The sequence below is a fragment of the Phyllostomus hastatus genome, unplaced genomic scaffold (assembly GCF_019186645.2).
Source record: "Phyllostomus hastatus isolate PE091 unplaced genomic scaffold, TTU_PhHast_1.1 phas_scaffold_200, whole genome shotgun sequence".
In the NCBI taxonomy this organism is placed as follows: Eukaryota; Metazoa; Chordata; class Mammalia; order Chiroptera; family Phyllostomidae; genus Phyllostomus; species Phyllostomus hastatus.
The window spans coordinates 10,086,584-10,109,755 of record NW_025334016.1 but is presented as its reverse complement, the minus strand read 5'-3'; the positions used below and the strand labels follow the sequence as shown (position 1 = coordinate 10,109,755).

At 41.1% G+C, this 23,172-nt stretch overlaps 1 pseudogene; it reads right to left on the bottom strand.

The window, feature by feature from the left end:
* Positions 1 to 9,223, bottom strand: part of LOC123832705 — a 96,769-nt pseudogene extending 87,546 nt beyond the window's left edge.
* Between the last annotated feature and the right edge of the window lie 13,949 nt (positions 9,224 to 23,172).

Below are 23,172 nucleotides of genomic sequence, written 5' to 3'. Positions count from 1 at the left end.
GGAATGTAAGGTGACAAACCACAGCACTGTGTTCTGTATCCTGGGTGCTGATTGGCTAAGTAACAGTAGCATCAATCTGTTTGCTCTCCCACACTGTGCCCACACATTCAGCATCTCTCCTTGTCCACTTCACATTGACGTCTGATCACTGCATGTAGTGTTACTCTGCAGTGTTGTGTTTTTGTGAAATTTTTGTAAAAGTTTTAATTTACTTCAAGCCCTATGATGCTACCCAGACATTCTGCACCTTCTAAGGCTTCTGGCAGTGAACCCAAGGACCAGAGAAATATTCTTACCATCAAAGAAAAGGTGGAACTTCTCAACATGTTAAAGGAAGGAAAAAGCTACTGGCTGTAGGCTGCTATTATGGGATCAACAAATCTACTGTTCACTACATAAAGAAAGATGAGAAGAATATTGGGTCTACAGCTACAATGACTTTTAACAAGACTGCAAAGAGGGTGGTCATTTACTGTAATAAGACCATTGTGAGGATGGACTCTGCATTGGTCCTGTGAATAAATGACTGCAGGAAGAAGAATATCTTGCTAGATACCAACACCATCTGGACAAAGCCCAAGAAACTTTAATATAGCTTTGTGGAAAGCATGGATATTCACGACGGTGATGAGGATGAAGACGAAGACAATGACACATAAGCAGGACTGTCAAGTGCTTCTCCCACCAGACCAACCCCATTCAGTGCCAACAAGGGCTGGTTTGACAAATGTCAGAGACACTTTGGACTCAAGAACATTTCTCTGCATGGAGAAGTTGCCTCTGCAGATAAAAAGCAGCTCAAGCAACTCCCCATAACTATGTTCATCACATGGATGAAGAGATCAGTTATGCTTATGCATTTAGCAGAAATAGAAGTTACAGCTCAAGGTGAAGATACTGCACCATCTGATGAAGCACCTAATGAAGTGGTGCCTTCAGAAGAGCTGTAATGCTCTTCTTGGCTTTGCAGTACATTCATCTCATCATCATCATCTTCATCGCCATCAGCACTGCACAGCTACATATTCATGATCTTCATCATTCAAGCTGTAGTATACTTCACTGGTGAGTACCCATATAAAATTTTATATGTTATTAAAATTACATAGGTTTAAGAGCGTAGAGAATGTATAACAGCATATGAAATTTAATAAGAGTGTGAGAAAGGTTAATGAGAGAGGGGGAAATGTTTATAGGAGTGTGGGAAGGGTTAATAAGGCCTTAAAGTATATATAAATAATAAAATAAATATAATGCTCCTAGCAAGGGAGAAACAGTAAGTAACATACAAGGGAGCCTCAATATGGTTAGCAGCTGACTTATCCATGGAAACACTCTAAGACAGAAGAGAATGACAAGAAATATTCCAAGTAATGAGAACCAGAGGTCTACAACCAAGGCTACTTTACCCAGCAAGGCTCTCAATCAAGACAGCAGGCCAAAGAAGGAGCTTCCCAGACAAAAGAAGTCTAAAAGAATACACCTCCACCAAACCAGCTCTGCAATAAATTCTAAAGGGACTGCTTTAAGGAAAGGAAAGAAAAGAGAGCGAGATAGGAACACAGGTACAAAAATGGCAATGAGTAAGTGCCTATCAATAATAAATGTAAATGGTTCAACGCTCCAGTCAAAAGACATAGAATAGATGAATGGATAAGAAAGCATGAACCACATATATGCTGCCTACAAGAGACACACCTCAGAACAAAAGACCTACACAGGCTGAAAGTAAAGGGCTGGAAACAAATCTCCCAAGCAAACGGACAGGAAAAAAAAAGGCAGGGTAGCAATATTCATATCAGACAAAATAGACTTCCAAAAAAGGGCCATAAAGAGAGACCCAGAAGGTCACTACATAATGCTCAAGGGAAGAATCCACCAAGAACACATAAACATTGTAAATATATATGCACCCAACATAGGAGCACCCAAATACATAAAGAAAATCTTAGAGGACTTCAAGAAAGATATTGACAGCAACACAATTATAGTAGGGGATTTTAACACCCCACTGTCAAAAATGGATAGATCTTCCAAACAAAATATCAACAAAGACATTTTGGCATTGAACAATGCCCTATATGAGATGAACTTAACTGATATATATATCAGTTATATATATATATATATATATATATATATATATATATATATATATATATATATATATATATATATATATATATATATATAGGGCCCTTCATCCCAAAGAAGCTAAATACACATACTTTTCAAATGCACATGGAACACTTTCAAAGATAGACCACATGATAGGACACAAAGCAAGCCTCAACAAATTTAAGAAAATTGAAATCATACCAAGCATTTCCTCTGACCACAGGGAACTGAAACTAGAAACCAACCCCAAGGGATAAAACTGGAAACACTCAAAATCATGGAGATTGAATAGCATGCTATTAAACAATGAATGGGCCAAGAGTGAAATTAAGGAAGAAATAAAAAAGTTTCTGGAAACAAACGCAAATGAACTCACAACAACCCAAAATTTATGGGACACAGTGACAGGGAAGTTCCTAGTGATACAGGCCTACCTAAAAAAGATAGAAACATTTCAAACAAACAACCTAACTCTACGCCTACAAGAACTCAAAGGACAACAACAAAGACAGCTCAGAGCAAGGAGAAGGAAGGAAATAACCAAGATCAGAGCAGAATTAAATGACATAGAGACTAAAAGCACAGTTCTAAAGATCAATGAATCCAGGAGCTGGTTCTTTGAAAAGATAAACAAAATCGACAAGCCTTTAAGCAGGCTCATCAAGAAAAAAAGAGAAAGGATCCAAAAAACACAGTCAGAAATTAAAGGGGAGAGATTACAACTGTCACCACAGAAATACAAAGGATTGTAAGAAATTACTATGAAGAACCGTATGCCAAGAAATTTGAAAACCTAGGTGAAATGGACAAATTTCTAGAAAAATATAATCTTCCAAAACTCAATAAAAAAGAAGCAGAAAGCCTGAACACACCAATAACAGTAGATGAAATTGAAGCAGTAATCAAAAAGCCCTCGACACACAAAAGCCTTGGACCAGAGGGTTTCACAGGAGAATTCTACAAAGCCTTCAAGGAAGAGCTAACCCCGTCCTTCACAAAAAAATCCAGACTATTCCAAAAAATCCAGAATGATGGAAGACTCCCAAACTCTTTTTATGAAGCCAGCATCAACCTAATCTCAAAACCAGATAAAGACACAACAAAGAAAGAAAACTTCAGGCCAATATCGCTGATGAACATAGACACTGAAATCCTCAACAAAATATTGGCAAGCCACATCCAACAATACTTGAAAAAGGTCATACACCATGACAAAGTGGGATTCATCCTAGGGGTGCGAGGAGGGCTCAATATTCGCAAATCAGTAAATGCAATACATCACATAAACAAAAGCAAAGGCAAAAATCACATGATCATATCAATGGATGTGGAAAAAGCATTTGATAAGGTACAGCACCCGTTTATGATAAAAACACTCAGCAAAGTGGGAATAGAGGGAGCATTCCTCAACATAACAAAGGCCATATATGAGAGACCTACAGCCAACATCATGCTCAATGGGCAAAACCTAAAATCTTTCCCACTAATATTGGGAACAAGACAAGGTTGTCCACTTTCACCACTTCTATTCAATAGAGTACTGGAAGTTTTAGACACGGCAATCAGACAAGAAAAGGAAATAAAAGGCATCCAAATTGGAAAGGAGGAAACAAAACTGTCATTGTTCGAAGATGACATGATAGTGGACCTAGAAAATCCTATAGACTCCGCCAAAAACTGCTTGACCTAATAAGTGAATTTGGCAAGACAGCAGGATACAAAGTCAATATCCATAAATCAAAGGCATTTTTGTATACCAACAATGAAACAGCAGAAGCAGAAATCAAGAAAAAAATCCCATTCAATATAGCAAAAAGAAAAATAAACTACCTAGGAATATATCTAACCAAAAAGGTAAAAAGACCCGTATACAGAAAACTACACAACACTGAAGAAAACATTAAGAAAAACACAAACAAATGGAAACACATACCGGGTTCATGGATCGGAAGAATTAACATCATCAAAATGTCCACACTACCCAAAGCAATTTAAGGAGTCAATGCAATACCTATTAAAGTACCAATGGCATATTTCACAGACATAGAACAAACACTTCAAAAAATTTATATGGAACCATAAAAGACCCCGAATAGCTGCTGCAACTTTGAGAAAGAAAAGCAAAGTGGGAGGGATCACAATGCCTGATACTAAACTGTATTACAAGGCCACTGTAATCAAAACAGCCTGGTAATGGCATAAAAACAGGCACATGGACCAATGGAACAAAACAAAGAGCCCAAAAATAAACCCAAGTCTCTACGGTCAATTAATATTTGATAAAGGGGGCAGCAACATAAAATGGAGTAAGATCAGCCTCTTCAACAAATGGTGTTGGGAGAACTGGACAGCTACGTGCAAAAAAATGAAACTTGAGCACCAATTTACACCATACAGAAAAATAAATTCAAGGTGGATAAAACACTTAAATATAAGCCATGTGGCCATTAAAGTCTTAGAGGAAAACATAGGCAGGAAAATATCAGATATTTCACGCAGCAACTCTACTGATATGTCCCCCAGGGCAAGCAAGGGGCATAAAGGAAAGAATAAACAAATGGGATCTCATCAAAATAAAAAGCTTCTGCACAGCTCAAGAAAACAGTATTAAAATAAAAAGAGAACCAACTCTATGGGAAAACATATTTTCCAATGATCCCTCAGACAAGGGTTTAATCCCCAAAATATATAAAGAACTTACACAACTCCACTCTAAGAAGACAAGCAACCCAATTAAAAAATGTACAAAGGACTTGAACAGACGCTTCTTCAAGGAAGACATACAGAGGATCCAGAAACACATGAAAAAGATGCTCAATATCACTAGCTATCAGAGAGATGCAAATTAAAACCACAGCGAGGTACCACTTCACACCAGTCAGAATGGCCATCATAAACAAAGCAACAAACAACAAGTGTTGGAGAGGTTGTGGAGAAAAGGGGGTCCCTAGTGCACTGTTGGTGGGATTGCAAACTGGTACAACCACTATGGAAAGCAGTATGAATTTTCTCAGAAAACTGAAAAAGGAACTCTTTTGACCCAGCAATTCCACTGCTAGGATCATATCCTAAGAACCCTGAAACACCAATCCAAAAGAACCTATGCACCCCAATGTTCATAGCAGCACAATTTACAATAGCCAAGTATTGGAAGCAACCTAGGTGCCCATCAGTAAATGGATGGATCAAAAAACTATGGTACATTTACACAATGCAATTCTATGCAGCAGAAAGAAAGAAGGAGCTCCTATCCTTTGTGACAGCGTGGATGGAACTGGAAAGCATTATGCTAAGTGAAATAAGCCAGGCAGTGAAAGACAAATACCACATGATCTCACTTTAACAGGAACCTAAACAACAAAATAAAGAAACAAGCAAATATAAGCAAAGACACTGAAATAAAGAACGAACTGACAGAGTTCAGCGTGGAGAGAAGGAATTTAAGGGGAATTTCAGAGGAAAATGCGAAGGGTTTACAGGAACCAGTATAAAGCACACATGGACAAAAACTAGGGCCGGGTGGAAATGGGAGGGAGGAGGGGAGGGCTGGGTGGGTGGGCTGGGATGTTAGTAAAAGATAGAAAATTGTACTTACATCAACAATTAAAAGAAAAAAATAATAAAAAATTATAAACCATGATATCTAAATGAATAAGTGATTGTCATATAAAATTGCTCAGAAAGAAAGCTTACTTCACACACGTTTATGGAGCATCTTATTTTACATCCTCGCCCAAGGATATGTTTAGAGAGAGGAATGGGTGGGAGTGGGAGGGAGACAGAGACAGAGACAGTGATGTGAGAGAGAAACATTGGTTAGCTCCCATATGTGCCATGACTGGTGACTGAACCTGAAACCTTTTGGTACATGGGAAGATGCTCCAACCGACTGAGCCACCTGGCCAGGGCTGAAGAATCTTAAATAATAATTCAAATCTTCTTAATAGCACTTTGACGCAATATTTAAAAATATTGAAAAAATATTCACATACCATTATGCACCATATTTAGCAATAATTAGTTACTGTAGGTTGTTATTTATTTTAAAACGGATTAATTTTAATTTATTAGAAATACTTTTTTAAAATTATATTTTACTGTTCATGCTATTATAGTTGTCTCAATTTTTTCCCATTTGTCCCCACCACTTTCTCAGGCAGTCCCCACACCTTAGTCCATGTCCAAGGACCATGCATAAAGGCTCTTTAGCTAGTGTATTCCCTATATTATACTTATATTCCCATGACTATTCTGGAACTACCAATTTGTACTTCTTAATCCCTTCACTTTAACGGGACCCTAAACAACAAAATAAAGAAACAAGGAAATATAACCAAAGACACTGAAATAAAGAACAGACTGACAGAGTTCAGAGTGGAGAGGAGAAGGAATTTCAGGGGAATTTCAGAGAAAAATGGCCCCTTTCCATCTGGCAACCATCAAAACGTTCTCTGTATCTCTGACTCTGTTTCTGTTCTGCTTGTTTGTTTATTTTGGTTTTTAGATTCAGTTGTTGATACTTAGGTATTTATTGCCATTTTCTTATTCTCCTCCTCCTCCTTCTTCTTCTGCTTCTCCTCTTCCCCCTCCTCCCCCTCCCCTTCTGCCCCTCCCCCTTCTCCCCTCCCCCTCCTCCTCCTCCTCCTCCACCTCCTCCTCCTCCTTCTTCTTCTTCTCCTTCTCCTTCTCCTTCTCCTTCTCCTTCTCCTTCTCCTTCTCCTTCTCCTTCTCCTTCTCCTTCTCCTTCTCCTTCTCCTTCTCCTTCTCCTTCTTCTTCTTCTTCTTCTTCTTCTTCTTCTTCTTCTTCTCCTTCTCCTTCTAAGACCCTTCTTTAAGGTGGTGGAGATGAACTTCTCTAGCTTTTTCTTTTCTGGGAAGCTCTTTACCTATCCTATGGTTCTAAATGTTAGCTTTGCTGGGTAGAATAACTTTCATTCCAGGTCCTTGCTTTTCATCACTTTAAATATGTCTTTCTAATCCCTTCCAACCTGAGAAATTTCTTTTAAAAAATCTTCTGACAGTCTTATGGGAACTCCCTTGTAGGTAACTAACTGTTTTTCTCTTGCTGCTTTTAAGATTATCTTTGTATTTAACCTTTGACACTTTAGTTATGATGTGTCTTGGTGTCAGCATCTTTGGAGTCATCTTGTTTGGGACTCCGCATTTCCTGGACTTGTATGTCTATTTCCTTAACCAACCTGGGGAAGTTTCCTGTCATTATTTTTTCAAATAGGTTTCCAATTTCTTCTTTTCTCTCTCCTCCTTCTGACAGTGCCATGATGCAAATGTTGATATGCTTGAAGTCGTTCCAGAGGCTCCTTATACTATCCTCATTTTAGAGTGTTCTTTTTTCTTCTTGCTGTTCTGAATCGTTGTTGTTGGTTGTTTTTTTTGTGGGGTTTTTTTTTGCTTCCTTATATTCCAAATTGCTGATTTGATTCTCGGCTTTATACACTGTATTGTTGATTCCCTGTAAGTTGTTTTTTTTTTGTAAGTATACTTTATTGATTATGTTATTACATAACATAACATTATGTTATTTCCCAATATTTCCCCTTTTATCTCCCCTCTTCTCTGCATCCCCCAACCCTGCAGCGTTCCCCGCTCTTAGTTCATGTCCATGAGTTGTACTTATAAGTTTTTTGAATTCTTTGTTTCCTATACCACTTTTGACCCGTCCCCATTTATTTTATGCCTACCAATCATGCTTCTTCTTCCCTGTAGCTTTTCCCCCTATTTCTCCCCTCCCCCTCCCCACTGAAAATCCTCCATGTGATGTCCATTTCTCTGATTCTTTTCAGAGAAAAGAACAGGAGTTCTGGTTGTTTACTTAGATTTTCTTTTTGTTGTTTTTTTTTAGGTTTATTTGTTGATAGTTGTGAGTTTGTTGTCATTTTATTGTTCACAGTTTTTATCTTCTTTTTCTTAGATAAGTCCCTTTAACATTTCATGTAATAAGGACTTAGTTATGATGAACTCCTTTAACTTGACCTTATCTGAGAAGCACTTTATCTGCCCTTCCATTCTAAATGATAACTTTGCTGGATAGAGTCATCTTGGATGCAGATCCTTGCCTTTCATGAGTTCAAATACTTCTTTCCAGCCTCCTCTTGCCTGCAAGGTTTCTTTTAAGAAATCAGCTGATAGTCTTATGGGAATTCCTTTGCAGGAAACTGTCTCCTTTTCTCTTGCTGCTTTTAAGATTCTCTCTTTATGTTTAATCTTTGGTAACTTAATGATGATGTGCCTCTGTGTGTTCCTCTTTGGGTCCAACTTCTTTGGGACTCTCTGGACTTCCTGAACTTCCTGGAAGTATATTTCCTTCACCAGATTAGGGAAATTTTCCTTCATTATTTGTTCAAATAAGTTTTCAATTTCTTGCTCTTGTTCTTCTCTTTCTGGCACCCCTGTAATTTGGATATTGGCATTTGCAGGTTGTTCCAGAGGTTCCTAAGCCTTTCCTCATTTTTTTGAATTCTTGTTTCTTCATTCTGTTCCAGTTGGATGTTTATTTCTTACTTATATTCCAAATCATTGATCTGAGTCCTGGTTTCCTTCCTGTGACTGTTGATTCCCTGAATATTTTGCTTTATTTCACTTTGCATATCTTTCATTTGTTGTTTTATTTTTCGACCAAGCTCAATCAGTTCTGTAAGCATTTTGATTACCAGGGCTTCAAATTCTCCATCAGATAGGTTGGCTATATTCTCATTGCTTAGCTCTCTGTCTGGAGTTTTGCTCTTTTCTTTCATTTGGGCCCTATTTCTTTGTCTTGATGCACCTGTTAAGTTGTAAGGGGGTGTGTCCTTAGGTATTCACCAGGGCAGGGCAACCCTTCTTACTGCACTGCAGTGCTGACTATGGGGGAAGTGCCAGAGAGGGAACAATGCGGCTCACCTGCTCAGCTCTAGCTCCATTTTCCAATGAACTCTCATGTGAGACTGGGAGTTTCTCCCACCACCACAACCCCCGTTGTAGTCCAAAGTCAGCTCTAAGTCTCAGTTTCCTGTTCACTCAGCCCCACCTACACAGTCTGCTGCCTTGCTGTAGCCAGTCCTGCCCGCACGGTCCACTGTCTTGTTGCTGGTTTTCTCTGTCCACCCATCTTACCGGTCTGGTTGTTCTGTTTCACTGTTTTTTTAATTACTTGGTTGTTGGCGTTTCATGTAGTTTGGTTTTCTGTCAGTTCTGGTTGTTTATTGATTTTATATTGGTTGTTATCCTCCTTTTGGTTGTGTGAGGAAGTGAAGGGTTTCTACCTATAACTCCATCTCAGGCAGAACTCGATTTTTCTGTTTGTTTTTTAATTTCAATTAGTGTATCCTTTGTTTCTGACTAGATCTTTTTATGCTGTTGAAGTTCTCAATAAGTTCATTGATCATTCTTTTTTTTAATTTTATTTTAATCATTGTTCAAGTACAGTTTTCTCCCACTTACTCTCATTCCAGCCCACCCACCCAACCCTCCCCTCTTCCCCCCCATTACCCCCCACCCCTAGTTTTTGTCCATGTGTCCTCCAAATTTGTTCCTGTAAACCCTACCCATTCCCCCCTGAAATTCCCTCTTCTCTCCCCTCTGGTCACTGTCAGTCTGTCCCCTATTTCAGGGGACAGCTTTGGTTATTTTTTGTCTTTGGTTATATTTTGCTTGTTTCTTTGTTTTGTTGTTTAGGTTCCTGTTAAAGGTGATATCATGTGGTATTTGTCTTTCACTGCCTGGCTTGTTTCGCTAAGCATAATGCTTTCCAGCTCCATCCATGATGTCACAAAGGGTAGGAACTCCTTCTTTCTTTCTGCTGCACATAATTCCATTGTGTAAATGTACCATAGTTTTTTGATCCATTCATTTACTGATGGGCATCTAGGTTGCTTCCAGCACCTAGCTATTGTAAATTGTGCTGCTATGAACATCGGGGTGCAAAGGTTCTTTTGTATTGGTGTTTCAGTGTTCTTAGGATATAGTCCCAGCAGTGGAATTGCAGGGTCAAAAGGCAGATCCATTTTTAGTTTTCTGAGTCATTGATCATTCTTATAACCAGTGTTTTGAACTCTGAGTCTGGTAAATTGCTTGTCTCCATTTTGCTTAGTTCTTTTTCTCTAGTTTTGATCTGTTCTTTCATTTGGGCCATGTTTCTTTGTCTCTTCATTTTGGCAGCCTCCCTGTGTTTGTTTCTATTTATTAGGTAAAGCTGCTATGTCTCCCTGGCTTAGTAGAGTAGCCTAATGTACGTAGGTGTCCTGTAGGGTCCGATGGCACAATCTCACCTGTTATCCAAGTTGGGTACTCAGTGTGTGCCTATGATGTGGGCTGTGTACACTCTCTTGTTGTAGTTGAGCCTTGATCTCTCTTGGCAAGTTTAAGGTCAGCTAGTGCCTGTGTTCTGTATAGGGTCACCCAGCATAAGCTGCAAAGTGATCCGAAGATGGCTGCTACTTGTGCTGGGCTTGGCGGTGCCCAGGTAAGGCCAAGGTGTGATCCAAGGCTAACTGCTGTCAGTCCTGTTCCTGGAGCAACTTAGGAGAGGTACAGGGCTCACTGGTATCAGATGTTGCTTGTTTGAGAGAGTTTAGGAACCATCTGAAACATGGTCCAAGACAAGCATTTGTATGGAAAAGCCACTGGAACAGCTTGAGTGGGCCTGAAAGTTGGGTGGGGCAGGGCCTCAGGGAATCACTAGGGTGGGGTAAATAGTGTGAGCCAGGTTGATGGAGTCTCAGATATGGCACTTACCTGCCAGCTCTTTGGCTCTGTTGGGGAAGGGTTCAGAAAAGAAACTACTGCCTCTGGCAGAAGTTCTGTCTAGAAGAAAGCCTCCCAGCTCTTGCTTTGATCCTGGACAAGTTAGTTCCTTCCCATATTTCTTTGATGCCTTTCAAACTGCTGACCTTTGGGAGTGAGTCTTAGTAAATCTGTGTGCCCTCTTAAGAGGAACTGACTGGGACTCCAGAAGTTTCTGTCTTCTGCAGCCTGAATTCCCACTGTTTTTTTACAGCCAGAAGTTATGCAGATGAATCTTCTTGGCACTGGAACCCTGGGCAGGGGGGCCTGGTGTGAAATATCTCTCCCATTTTTATTAGCCACATGTGGCTGTGGAACCATCCCATCCTGTGTCTCTGCCTCTCCTACCAGCCTCAATGTGGTTTCTTTAGTTCTGTAGTTGTATGACTTCCATTCAGCATGATTTCTGAATGATAGTTGTTCTATAGTTTAGCTGTCATTTTGGTGTGGTTGTGTGAGGAGGTGAGCCACATTTACCTGTGCCACTATCTTGACTGGAATATTTACTGTAGTTTGATTGTTAAGTAAGATCTCTTCTAACTCCTAAAACATATTTCAGGCTGTTTGAAAAGTGAGGTGATTGCATCAAATATAAAGGTAGTTTGGGTCTCCTAGAAAGATTTTGCATTGAACATGCTCAGGGCCTTATATATTTCCTGGTTCAAAAGAGGCATGCCTTATTTTGGCAACACAGATGTATCTTTTATTTTTGAGACTCTGAACATTTTAAATATGGTCAAAGCTTCCATGTAGTAAAAAATGAACATTAAAATACCTCTAGTGAGAATGAAAGGAAAAGAATAGAAAAAAAATAAAATGAAAGTCTACAGTTGGTAGAAAGGAAAGGGAGTATAAGGGAAATGGAGTCAGTCAGGCTCCCTCACTGGGCCTGATAAGCAGTATTCCCATAACCTTGAAAATGGGCCTGCATGCACAGAATCATGTTTTTATACAATATCTTGGCACCTTGCCAGGTTTGTGTGCATTTAGTACATAAGGCAGTCAGGAATTCCCATGAAGTGATAGGCAGCTTACCTCTGTTGTGGCTGCCCCACCCGAGCTCAGGGGCAGCTGTGGGGGGCGTGCATTGGGTGTTACTTTCAGCTTGCAAGCTGAGGCAGACTGCAGTTCATGATGCAGTGAAGCTACATGAACTCCAAGGAAGAGAGGAAGCCTTGGAGGCCAGGATCAACACACCCTGAAGGAGGTCTTCTGAATGGTGAGGTCACAGTGCTCTTCCTCCCTGGTCATAGAGGATGATTCAGAGGAGGACAGTGAGGAGAAACTGAGTCCCCTGAGGGCCTGCCCAGTAGTTCTATAGAAGATGAAGTCACAGGAGTTCCTGGAACATGGGGGAGATTTGGCTGGCCCTACCCAGATGGTTGAACTTGCAACCTTTCATCCCTATACATAGGCTGAATTGGTTGGTCTCACCAATCGGTTTTGACAGTGACCCAGGAAGCCCTTAGCAATGTGACTCTTACGCCTTTGGGATTTAGAGGTGGATACCATCATGTACACTGATAATGAGATGGAAACGTTAGCTTGAATCCTGACTCACCTCTCTCTACACCAGGGGCTGCAGAATAGCCATTGGCATGGATGGAGGCAAGGATCACGTTCTCTGTTGTAGTGGGTCATGGCAGCTATTCCTACAGTCTGGGCAGATGCAGGAGACATGCCAGACACTGAGCAAATGGCAGTCTTTTGCGGACTTAGTGCAAATCCTGTGGGAGTTGGGCATGTGCCAGCCTATGTTCAATCCCATTCTCAGGGCCCCAATAATGAATACTTTATTACAGGGATGCAGGACTTAGTGTTGCAACATACCTCTTCTGCATCTTTTGGATCCCTCATGGTGGTCTTGGCCCCACGTGTCACCTATCACATTAATGATGTCACCAAAATAGTGGAGAGTTTGGTCAGTCTGGAGACTCACCAGCAGCAAAAAGGAGTGTGGATGGTCTCCTCACTGTTCCCTCTCTCTCAGTCAAACAGCAACCCCATGTGGGTGACCAGGACACAGATGTGGTCACACCATTGGAGGCAGGAGAAGATCAGACTAACACTGCTTTTTAATTTTATTTAAATTGTTATTGAAGTACAATTTTCTATCTTCTACTCCCATCCCAGCCCACCCACCTAGACCTCTCCTCCTCCCTCCCATTTCCACCCACCCCTAGTTTTTGTCTACGTGTCCTTTGTACTTGTTCCTGTAAACCCTCCCGCTTTTCCCCTGAAATTCCCCTGAAATTACCTCCCCTGTCCCCTGTGAACACTGTCAGCCTGTTCTCTATTTCAATGCTTTTGGTTATATTTGCTTGTTTCTTTATTTTGTTGTTTAGGTTCCTGTTAAAGTGAGATCATGTGGTATTTGTCTTTCACTGCCTGGCTTATTTCACTTAGCATAATGCTTTCCAGTTCCATCCACGCTGTCACAAAGGATAGGAGCTCCTTCTTTCTTTCTGCTGCATAGAATTGCATTGTGTAAATGTACCATAGTTTTTTGATCCATCCATTTACTGATGGGCACCTAGGTTGCTTCCAATACTTGGCTATTGTAAATTGTGCTGCTATGAACATTGGGGTGCATAGGTTCTTTTGGATTGGTGTTTCAGGGTTCTTAGGATATGATCCTAGCAGTGGAATTGCTGGGTCAAAAGAGTTCCTTTTTCAGTTTTCTGAGAAAATTCATACTGCTTTCCATAGTGGTTGTACCAGTTTGCAATCCCACCAACAGTGCACTAGGGACCCCTTTTCTCCACAACCTCTCCAACACTTGTTGTTTGTTGCTTTGTTTATGATGGCCATTCTGACTGGTGTGAAGTGGTACCTCGCTGTGGTTTTAATTTGCATCTCTCTGATAGCTAGTGATATTGAGCATCTTTTCATGTGTTTCTGGATCCTCTGTATGTCTTCCTTGAAGAAGCGTCTGTTCAAGTCCTTTGTACATTTTTTAATTGGGTTGCTTGTCTTCTTAGAGTGGAGTTGTGTAAGTTCTTTATATATTTTGGGGATTAAACCCTTGTCTGAGGGATCATTGGAAAATATGTTTTCCCATAGAGTTGGTTCTCTTTTTATTTTAATACTGTTTTCTTGAGCTGTGCAGAAGCTTTTTATTTTGATGAGATCCCATTTGTTTATTCTTTCCTTTATGCCCCTTGCTTGCCCTGGGGGACATATCAGTAGAGTTGCTGCGTGAAATATCTGATATTTTCCTGCCTATGTTTTCCTCTAAGACTTTAATGGCCACATGGCTTATATTTAAGTGTTTTATCCACCTTGAATTTATTTTTCTGTATGGTGTAAATTGGTGCTCAAGTTTCATTTTTTTGCACGTAGCTGTCCAGTTCTCCCAACACCATTTGTTGAAGAGGCTGATCTTACTCCATTTTATGTTGCTGCCCCCTTTATCAAATATTAATTGACCGTAGAGACTTGGGTTTATTTTTGGGCTCTTTGTTTTGTTCCATTGGTCCATGTGCCTGTTTTTATGCCATTACCAGGCTGTTTTGATTACAGTGGCCTTGTAATACAGTTTAGTATCAGGCATTGTGATCCCTCCCACTTTGCTTTTCTTTCTCAAAGTTGCAGCAGCTATTCGGGGTCTTTTATGGTTCCATATAAATTTTTGAAGTGTTTGTTCTATGTCTGTGAAATATGCCATTGGTACTTTAATAGGTATTGCATTGACTCCTTAAATTGCTTTGGGTAGTGTGGACATTTTGATGATGTTAATTCTTCCGATCCATGAACCCGGTATGTGTTTCCATTTGTTTGTGTTTTTCTTAATGTTTTCTTCAGTGTTGTGTAGTTTTCTGTATACGGGTCTTTTACCTTTTTGGTTAGATATATTCCTAGGTAGTTTATTTTTCTTTTTGCTATATTGAATGGGATTTTTTTTCTTGATTTCTGCTTCTGCTGTTTCATTGTTGGTATACAAAAATGCCTTTGATTTATGGATATTGACTTTGTATCCTGCTGTCTTGCCAAATTCACTTATTAGGTCAAGCAGTTTTTGGCGGAGTCTATAGGATTTTCTAGGTCCACTATCATGTCATCTTCGAACAATGACAGTTTTGTTTCCTCCTTTCCAATTTGGATGCCTTTTATTTCCTTTTCTTGTCTGATTGCCGTGTCTAAAACTTCCAGTACTCTATTGAATAGAAGTGGTGAAAGTGGACAACCTTGTCTTGTTCCCAATATTAGTGGGAAAGATTTTAGGTTTTGCCCATTGAGCATGATGTTGGCTGTAGGTCTCTCATATATGGCCTTTGTTATGTTGAGGAATGCTCCCTCTATTCCCACTTTGCTGAGTGTTTTTATCATAAACGGGTGCTGTACCTTATCAAATGCTTTTTCCACATCCATTGATATGATCATGTGATTTTTGCCTTTGCTTTTGTTTATGTGATGTATTGCATTTACTGATTTGCGAATATTGAGCCCTCCTCGCACCCCTAGGATGAATCCCACTTTGTCATGGTGTATGACCTTTTTCAAGTATTGTTGGATGTGGCTTGCCAATATTTTGTTGAGGATTTCAGTGTCTATGTTCATCAGCGATATTGGCCTGAAGTTTTCTTTCTTTGTTGTGTCTTTATCTGGTTTTGAGATTAGGTTGATGCTGGCTTCATAAAAAGAGTTTGGGAGTCTTCCATCATTCTGGATTTTTTGGAATAGTCTGGATTTTTTGTGAAGGACGGGGGTTAGCTCTTCCTTGAAGGCTTTGTAGAATTCTCCTGTGAAACCCTCTGGTCCAAGGCTTTTGTGTGTCGAGGGCTTTTTGATTACTGCTTCAATTTCATCTACTGTTATTGGTGTGTTCAGGCTTTCTGCTTCTTTTTTATTGAGTTTTGGAAGATTATATTTTTCTAGAAATTTGTCCATTTCACCTAGGTTTTCAAATTTCTTGGCATACGGTTCTTCATAGTAATTTCTTACAATCCTTTGTATTTCTGTGGTGACAGTTGTAATCTCTCCCCTTTTAATTTCTGACTGTGTTTTTTGGATCCTTTCTCTTTTTTTCTTGATGAGCCTGCTTAAAGGCTTGTCGATTTTGTTTATCTTTTCAAAGAACCAGCTCCTGGATTCATTGATCTTTAGAACTGTGCTTTTAGTCTCTATGTCATTTAATTCTGCTCTGATCTTGGTTATTTCCTTCCTTCTCCTTGCTCTGAGCTGTCTTTGTTGTTGTCCTTTGAGTTCTTGTAGGCGTAGAGTTAGGTTGTTTGTTTGAAATGTTTCTATCTTTTTTAGGTAGGCCTGTATCACTAGGAACTTCCCTGTCACTGTGTCCCATAAATTTTGGGTTGTTGTGAGTTCATTTGCGTTTGTTTCCAGAAACTTTTTTATTTCTTCCTTAATTTCACTCTTGGCCCATTCATTGTTTAATAGCATGCTATTCAATCTCCATGATTTTGAGTGTTTCCAGTTTTATCCCTTGGGGTTGGTTTCTAGTTTCAGTTCCCTGTGGTCAGAGGAAATGCTTGGTATGATTTCAATTTTCTTAAATTTGTTGAGGCTTGCTTTGTGTCCTATCATGTGGTCTATCTTTGAAAGTGTTCCATGTGCATTTGAAAAGTATGTGTATTTAGCTTCTTTGGGATGAAGGGCCCTCTATATATATATATATATATATATATATATAACTGATATATATATCAGTTAAGTTCATCTCATATAGGGCATTGTTCAATGCCAAAATGTCTTTGTTGATATTTTTGTTTGGAAGATCTATCCATTTTTGACAGTGGGGTGTTAAAATCCCCTACTATAATTGTGTTGCTGTCAATATCTTTCTTGAAGTCCTCTAAGATTTTCTTTATGTATTTGGGTGCTCCTATGTTGGGTGCATATATATTTACAATGTTTATGTGTTCTTGGTGGATTCTTCCCTTGAGCATTATGTAGTGACCTTCTGGGTCTCTCTTTATGGCCCTTTTTTGGAAGTCTATTTTGTCTGATATGAGTATTGCTACCCTGCCTTTTTTTTTTTCCTGTCCGTTTGCTTGGGAGATTTGTTTCCAGCCCTTTACTTTCAGCCTGTGTAGGTCTTTTGTTCTGAGGTGTGTCTCTTGTAGGCAGCATATATGTGGTTCATGCTTTCTTTTCCATTCAGCTATTCTATGTCTTTTGATTGGAGCATTCAATCCATTTACATTTAAGGTTATTATTGATAGGCACTTATTCATTGCCATTTTTGTACCTGTGTTCCTATCTCGCTCTCTTTTCTTTCCTTTCCTTAAAGCAGTCCCTTAGCATCTCTTGCAGAGCTGGTTTAGTGGAGGTGTATTCTTTTAGACTTCTTTTGTCTGGGAAGCTCCTTCTTTGGCCTGCTGTCTTGATTGAGAGCCTTGCTGGGTAAAGTAGTCTTGGTTGCAGGCGTCTGGTTCTTATTACTTGGAATATTTCTTGTCATTCTCTTCTGTTTTTGAGTGGTTCCATGGAGAAGTCAGCTGCTAACCTTATTAGGGCTTCCTTGTATGTTACTTTCTGTTTCTCCCTTGCTGCATTTAAGATTCTTTGTTTGTCTTGGTATTTTGCCATTTTAATTATCATATGTCAGAGGTGTGCCTCTTTGGATTCCTTTTGATTGGGACTCTCTGTGTTTCCTGGATTTGTGTGACTTTTTCTCTCTTTAAATTAAGGAAGTTTCCCATCATTACTATTTCAAATATGTTTTCTATCCCTTGCTCCTTTTCTACTTCTTCTGGTATCCCTATTATATGGATATTATTGCGTTTCATATTGTCTTGCATTTCTCTTAATCCCTCTACATTCTTGATGAACCTGTTTTCCTATTGTTGTTACTTCTTGGTGTTTTTCTTTGAAGTTTGTCCTCTAGTTCACTGATCTGATCTTCTGCTTCATCAATCCTGCTTTTTCATTCCTTCTACTGTGTTCTTCAGTTCAGAAGTTGTATTCTTCATTTCCTCTTGGCCTTTGTTGTTAGTTTGTATTTCCTTTTTCATGTTGATGTAGTTTTCAGTGAGTTCATTGTAGTTTCCCTGTAGTTTCTGGTGGCTCATTGTGAGCTCATTGAGCTTCCTGATAATCATTGCTTTGTACTCAATATCAGATAGTTGGATTGCCTCTACTTCATTTAGCATTATTTCTGATGCTTCCTCCTTTCCTTTCATTTGGGGATTGTTTCTTTTCTTTTCATTGTTTGTGAGACTCTTCTTGTTAGCCTGAGCTTCTTAAATTGATGTATTCTCGCTCCCTGTGTTTATGGTGTGAACTTCTGTGGTAGAATACTTGTGAGATTCAGTGATGCAGTCTCCTTGATCTCCCAGGCTCACTGGTCTTGGGCTGTCATTTAAGTTGACTCTGTGTTTGTCTTTGGGTTTTGATTTTTGTTGGGTCTTTCTTTGGGTGGTCCTTTCCACCAGCTGGTTAAATGAGGGTCACTCTGTCTACCACCTCTTGTATTTTGTTGTGCTTGTTAGGGCAGTTTGTGTTGAAGTTGGTTCTTCCATTTGTACAAGGTTTTGAGGATTCTTTCTTGCTCTTGTTTAGTTGTTTGTACTGGGTGGTGTCTCCACTATTTAGTTGTATTTCCAGATAGGTCCTGGATTGAGGTTTGTGTGAATTCCACTCCCTCCTTCACCTTCTTCTGTTGTTATCTCCTAGTGGTTCCTTTGTTGTTGGCTTTCACCTTCCAGTGGGTATCCTGGTGTTCACTGCTTCCACCTACTCTTTTTTTGTGATCAGTTGGAGGGGGAAGGCAAAATGGTTTAAGACAGCAAGAGAGTATTCTATGATATTTACAATAGCAGTGAGTAGAGAAGAGATAGGAGATCCTTTGGCTATGTATAGTGTTAACTGTGTTCTTCCACCCAGCTAGCTGATTTTTAGAAAGGATGGAAAGAAAATAAGACTCTTGTTGGGGAGGAAAGAATTGTGAGTTGGATCTATAAAGCAGGGAGGTTGTGGGAGGTCAGATTTTGAGGTAAGGTGAGAGTAAATGATAGTAAATAGATGTAGTGTGTGAGAGAATAGAGTTAACCACTACAGTAATAGAGTTCAGGAAACTGTGAAGTGAGCTAAGATCTGGGAGGGGTGTTGTGAAGTATTTACAATTGTATGGAACAACTATTATTTACAATAATATTAGAGGAACAGTCATATGACAGATTCTATGTGATCTAGATAACAAGAATAGGGAGTATAGGACCTTGAGTAGTATGCTAATGGGGCACAAGTGAAGTGAAGGACAGTACACTAGCAATTCAGTATCAAAGAGATATCAGGGGAAACCTGTCAAATGATACAATATAACCATCTTAGCAAAGCAGACTATACAGAAAGAAGAGGAATACAAAAATACTATTAAAATAAAAGATGTACGAATAATGGGAAAATAATAATAATACAAATATGCAATAACTTACAGGTTCTCTGTAATAGCAGAGTGAAATTTGTCTCACTGTTGCAGATGTTATGATGCCCCTTCTTTGGGACCAACTCTGGTCTTTTCACAGTTCCAAGGTTTTGTTTTGTTTTTTTTTGTCTCACCTGTAGGTATTTAAAAAAGAAAAAAGGCAGATGAAGGAAGGAAGAAGAGAAAAAATTGGAAAGGAAGAAGGAATAAAGCAAGAAAGAAGGAAAGCGAGGAAAAAGGAATTGAAAGAGATAAGAATAATAAAAAAGAAAAAGTAAAAAATTGTTAAAATAATAAAAATAGAATAAAATTAAAAGGCCTCTTGGTTTCAAAGTGGCCAAACCGGTTTTTCTGGTCTTGCTGGCTGCAGCAGGCTGAGGGGTGATTGGTATGGCTTTTCTTCCTCCCTGATCTGCACTCAGTCAGCTGTGTGCACTCTCCAGGGAGCAATCCTGGCACCTCTCCCCTGTGCCTTGGGTGTGGGATCCAGGCCTTTTCCCTGGGTGACCACTGTGGGCTGGGGTGTGGGCTCACACATGCTCCGTCAGGCTTCCTCACCCTTCCCAGTGCTATGGGGGTGCTCGGGGTCTTCTGCACAACCTTCCACGCAACCTTGGGATTGCTGCTGGGCTGGGTTGCAGAGAGGCCCGAGTGATTGCTGTAGGAGAATTCCCCAAACGGTGTCTGTCTTTTCACTTTTTCTTTTTGAGAAATTCCTCCTACTCAAGTCTGCCGCTCCATACAGCAGCCTGGCCTCTCCCACAGCCCAATTCTCCAGCCAGACTGGTGACTATGGGGGTCAGGGCCTGTCACTGCAGGACTCTCAACTCTGCCAGTGTCCACAGACTCCATGGGTGCTCACATCCCCTGTGTGTTTGCAAGCAACCGGGTTTCTCCCAGTGCTGCTCAGACCTTGTTTGGCTGGGGAGGGAACAGTTGTCCCGGCTCTCTCCCAAGGACTCTGTGGCAAACCCAGCAGTGGGCACTGGGCCTGGGGCTGCAGCTCCCCTGGGCCCTGAGCTGGTCCCTGGGACCTTATTGACCTGAAGTACTCTTCTTACCATCTGTTTTTTTGGTTCCCTTACAATTTTTGGTCTCTTATTTTCATATATGCTGAAGTACTGTTGGTTGTTTGCTCTTTTACTCCATAGATTGGGTAGGATTTTCTCCTGTGCATAGGGAAAAGTGGAATCTGCTCCCTCCTACTCTGACACCATCTTCTTCCTCCAGATCGGACTAAGATTGATATGAAGCCAAATACTCACTTATTAGAACTTTGGAAACAGTTGCAGGCTGACCAACATTTCCTGTGGCCCCAAAAGTAGAAGATGGTAAGGAGGAAGCCCAGGGAAATGATCTGAAAGGCCCATCCAGTCTGGCTGGAAGACCACTTGGTTGAGCCAACCTCCTGAGAAGAGGGAAGAGATATCCTTTGGACATGTGAATAGGGGGAGGGCCGAGAGACCCATCTGCAAGGGACAGGTGGGGACTGGAGGCTGCATGTAGAGTTGGCTATCCATTGGTTCCCTATGGATGTCCAGTGGGTCCTGTCTCTAGTGAACATAGGGGTGAGTGTACCCTGCTGTATGGAAACCTTGAGAAGTTTCCAGGACCTGAGGCCTCTAGTGATGGTTATGGGGAACACAGTGTAAAGGTGAAGGCTGTGCAGCTTTCTCTGGGTATTAGGCATCCCCCCGGCCATGTCAATATCCTGTTTATGTATCCCCTACTCCTGAGTATACCCTGGATGTTGATGTGCTCCAGGGACTGTAGCTACACAACACTGCAGGAGAGTTTTGCCTGTGGGTGCGAGTGGTAAAGGCCATTCTGCAGGGACATGCTGAGCATCCCCCCATTCAGTTGCCACTCCCCACAATGGTTAATGTCAGTGAAACAATGTCAGTTGTCCAGGGGAAATGAAGAAATTATGGCAACTATAGGAGAGTTGGAAAAGGTGGGGATAATTAGGGCCAATCACAGTCCCTTTAACTCCCCTCTGTGGCCAGTGAGGAAGCCAGATGGCTCGTGGAGAATTATGGTAGATTACTGGGAGCTCAATAAGGTCATTCCTCCAGTACATGCAGTGGTCCTTCTGTGGTGAACTTGATGGACCGATTAACTAATGAGCTGGGAACTTGCCACTTTGTAGCTAATCTAGCAAATGACTTTTCCTCCATTGCTATTGCTCTGGAAAGTCAAGATCAGTTTGCCTTCACATGGGAGGGCTGACAATGGACCTTTACAGTACTCCCTCAAAGGTACTTGCACAGTCTGACCGTCTGTCATGGGCTTCTGGTGGAGGACCTGGCTAAGTGGCCATGTTCTGCATAAGTGCCCTTCTTCCATTACACGGATGACATCTTGCTAACCAGTGATGCTCTTACAGAGTTAGAAAAAACAGTGCCACAAGTGCTGTCACACCTGAAGTCATGTGGCTGGGCAGTTAATGAAACCAAGCTGCAAGGGTATAGATTGTCTGTCAAATTCTTGGAGGTTGTCTGGTCAGGTGAGACAAAGGTAATCCCTGATGCGATGATAGATAAAATTCAGGTGTATCCTAACCCTACTACTGTGAAGAAGCTCCAGATATTTTGGGGCCTGCTCTGGTACTGGAGAGTGTTCATTCCCCACCTCACTCAGGTTCACTCCTTGTATGCCTTGGTAAAAAAGAGAATGAGCTGGGGCTGGACCCTGACATTGGAACAAGCATTCCAAGGAATGAAGCACATCATTAAACATGCTCAGGTCTTCCATGCTCTGGATCCTGCTAGACCCTATGAACTACATGTGTCACAGACACAAGGAGACTTTGGGTTGCATCTGTGGCAGCAATTGGAATGGCTACATCAATCCCTGGGTTTCTGGTCCCAACTATGGAAGGAAGCAGATATGTGGTACTCTCTGATGGAAAAGCAACTGGCTACAGTGTATGCTGTTGGCCATGGAGGCTATAACAGGAACTGCCCCCATGACAGTAAGGATGACTTACCCACCATTGCAGGGTGGGTCTGGGACTGGATGGCCAACCCTTCCAGTGGGATGCCTCACACATCCCTGTTGGCTAAGTGTGGGAGCTTACTGGCAACAAAGGAATATTCAGTTGACTAGCTCCCTACAGGCTGTTGCAGGAAGTGTTGGGCCCCATTACCTTTATTGATAAAAATCTTCTGCTCCTACCCCTATAGAGGAAATGGAAGCTAGACCCCTCTGTGAAGGGCAGGCACCTGTTCCCTCAGACGTGTGGTACACTGATGGGTCCAGCAGGGCTTAGCTTGCCATGGGGACTGCTATGGCAATTCAACTAGAAACAGACAGGATCTGGTTTGACACTGGAGGCAGTCAGAGTAGCCAGTGGGCAGAACTGTGAGCTCTATGGTTCGTGGCTGCCTATGAAACCCCACCCCTGACTATTTGCATAGATAGTTGGTCGGTGTACCAGGGGATAACATTAGGGATCGCTACATGGCATGCAAATAAATGGATGGTTATGCACAGGTCATTATGGGGGCATGTCCTGTGGCAAGACTTATGGGAATTAGGCCACCAGAAACAAATCAACTGCATATCATGTGACCGATCATGCACCTCGTTTCCCCTGGGAATGATGAGGCTGACACTCTAGCCAAGGTGTGATGGCTGGAAGTGGTGCCTGCCCACCAATCAGGAACAGAAGTTGCCCAGTGGCTATACCATTGCCTCTTACATACTGGATAGAAGATCACGTAGTCCACTATAAAAACTTGGGGGTACCTGTCACCTTTGCAGAGGCACAGGAAGCTCGTGAGACCTGTGTTGTCTGCTCATAAGAGCATCCCCAGAGGTCTTTGGGATGGGTACCACTGACCTGGTGGCAAGTTGATGTGATCGGACCCTTGCCTAGTTCAGAGGGA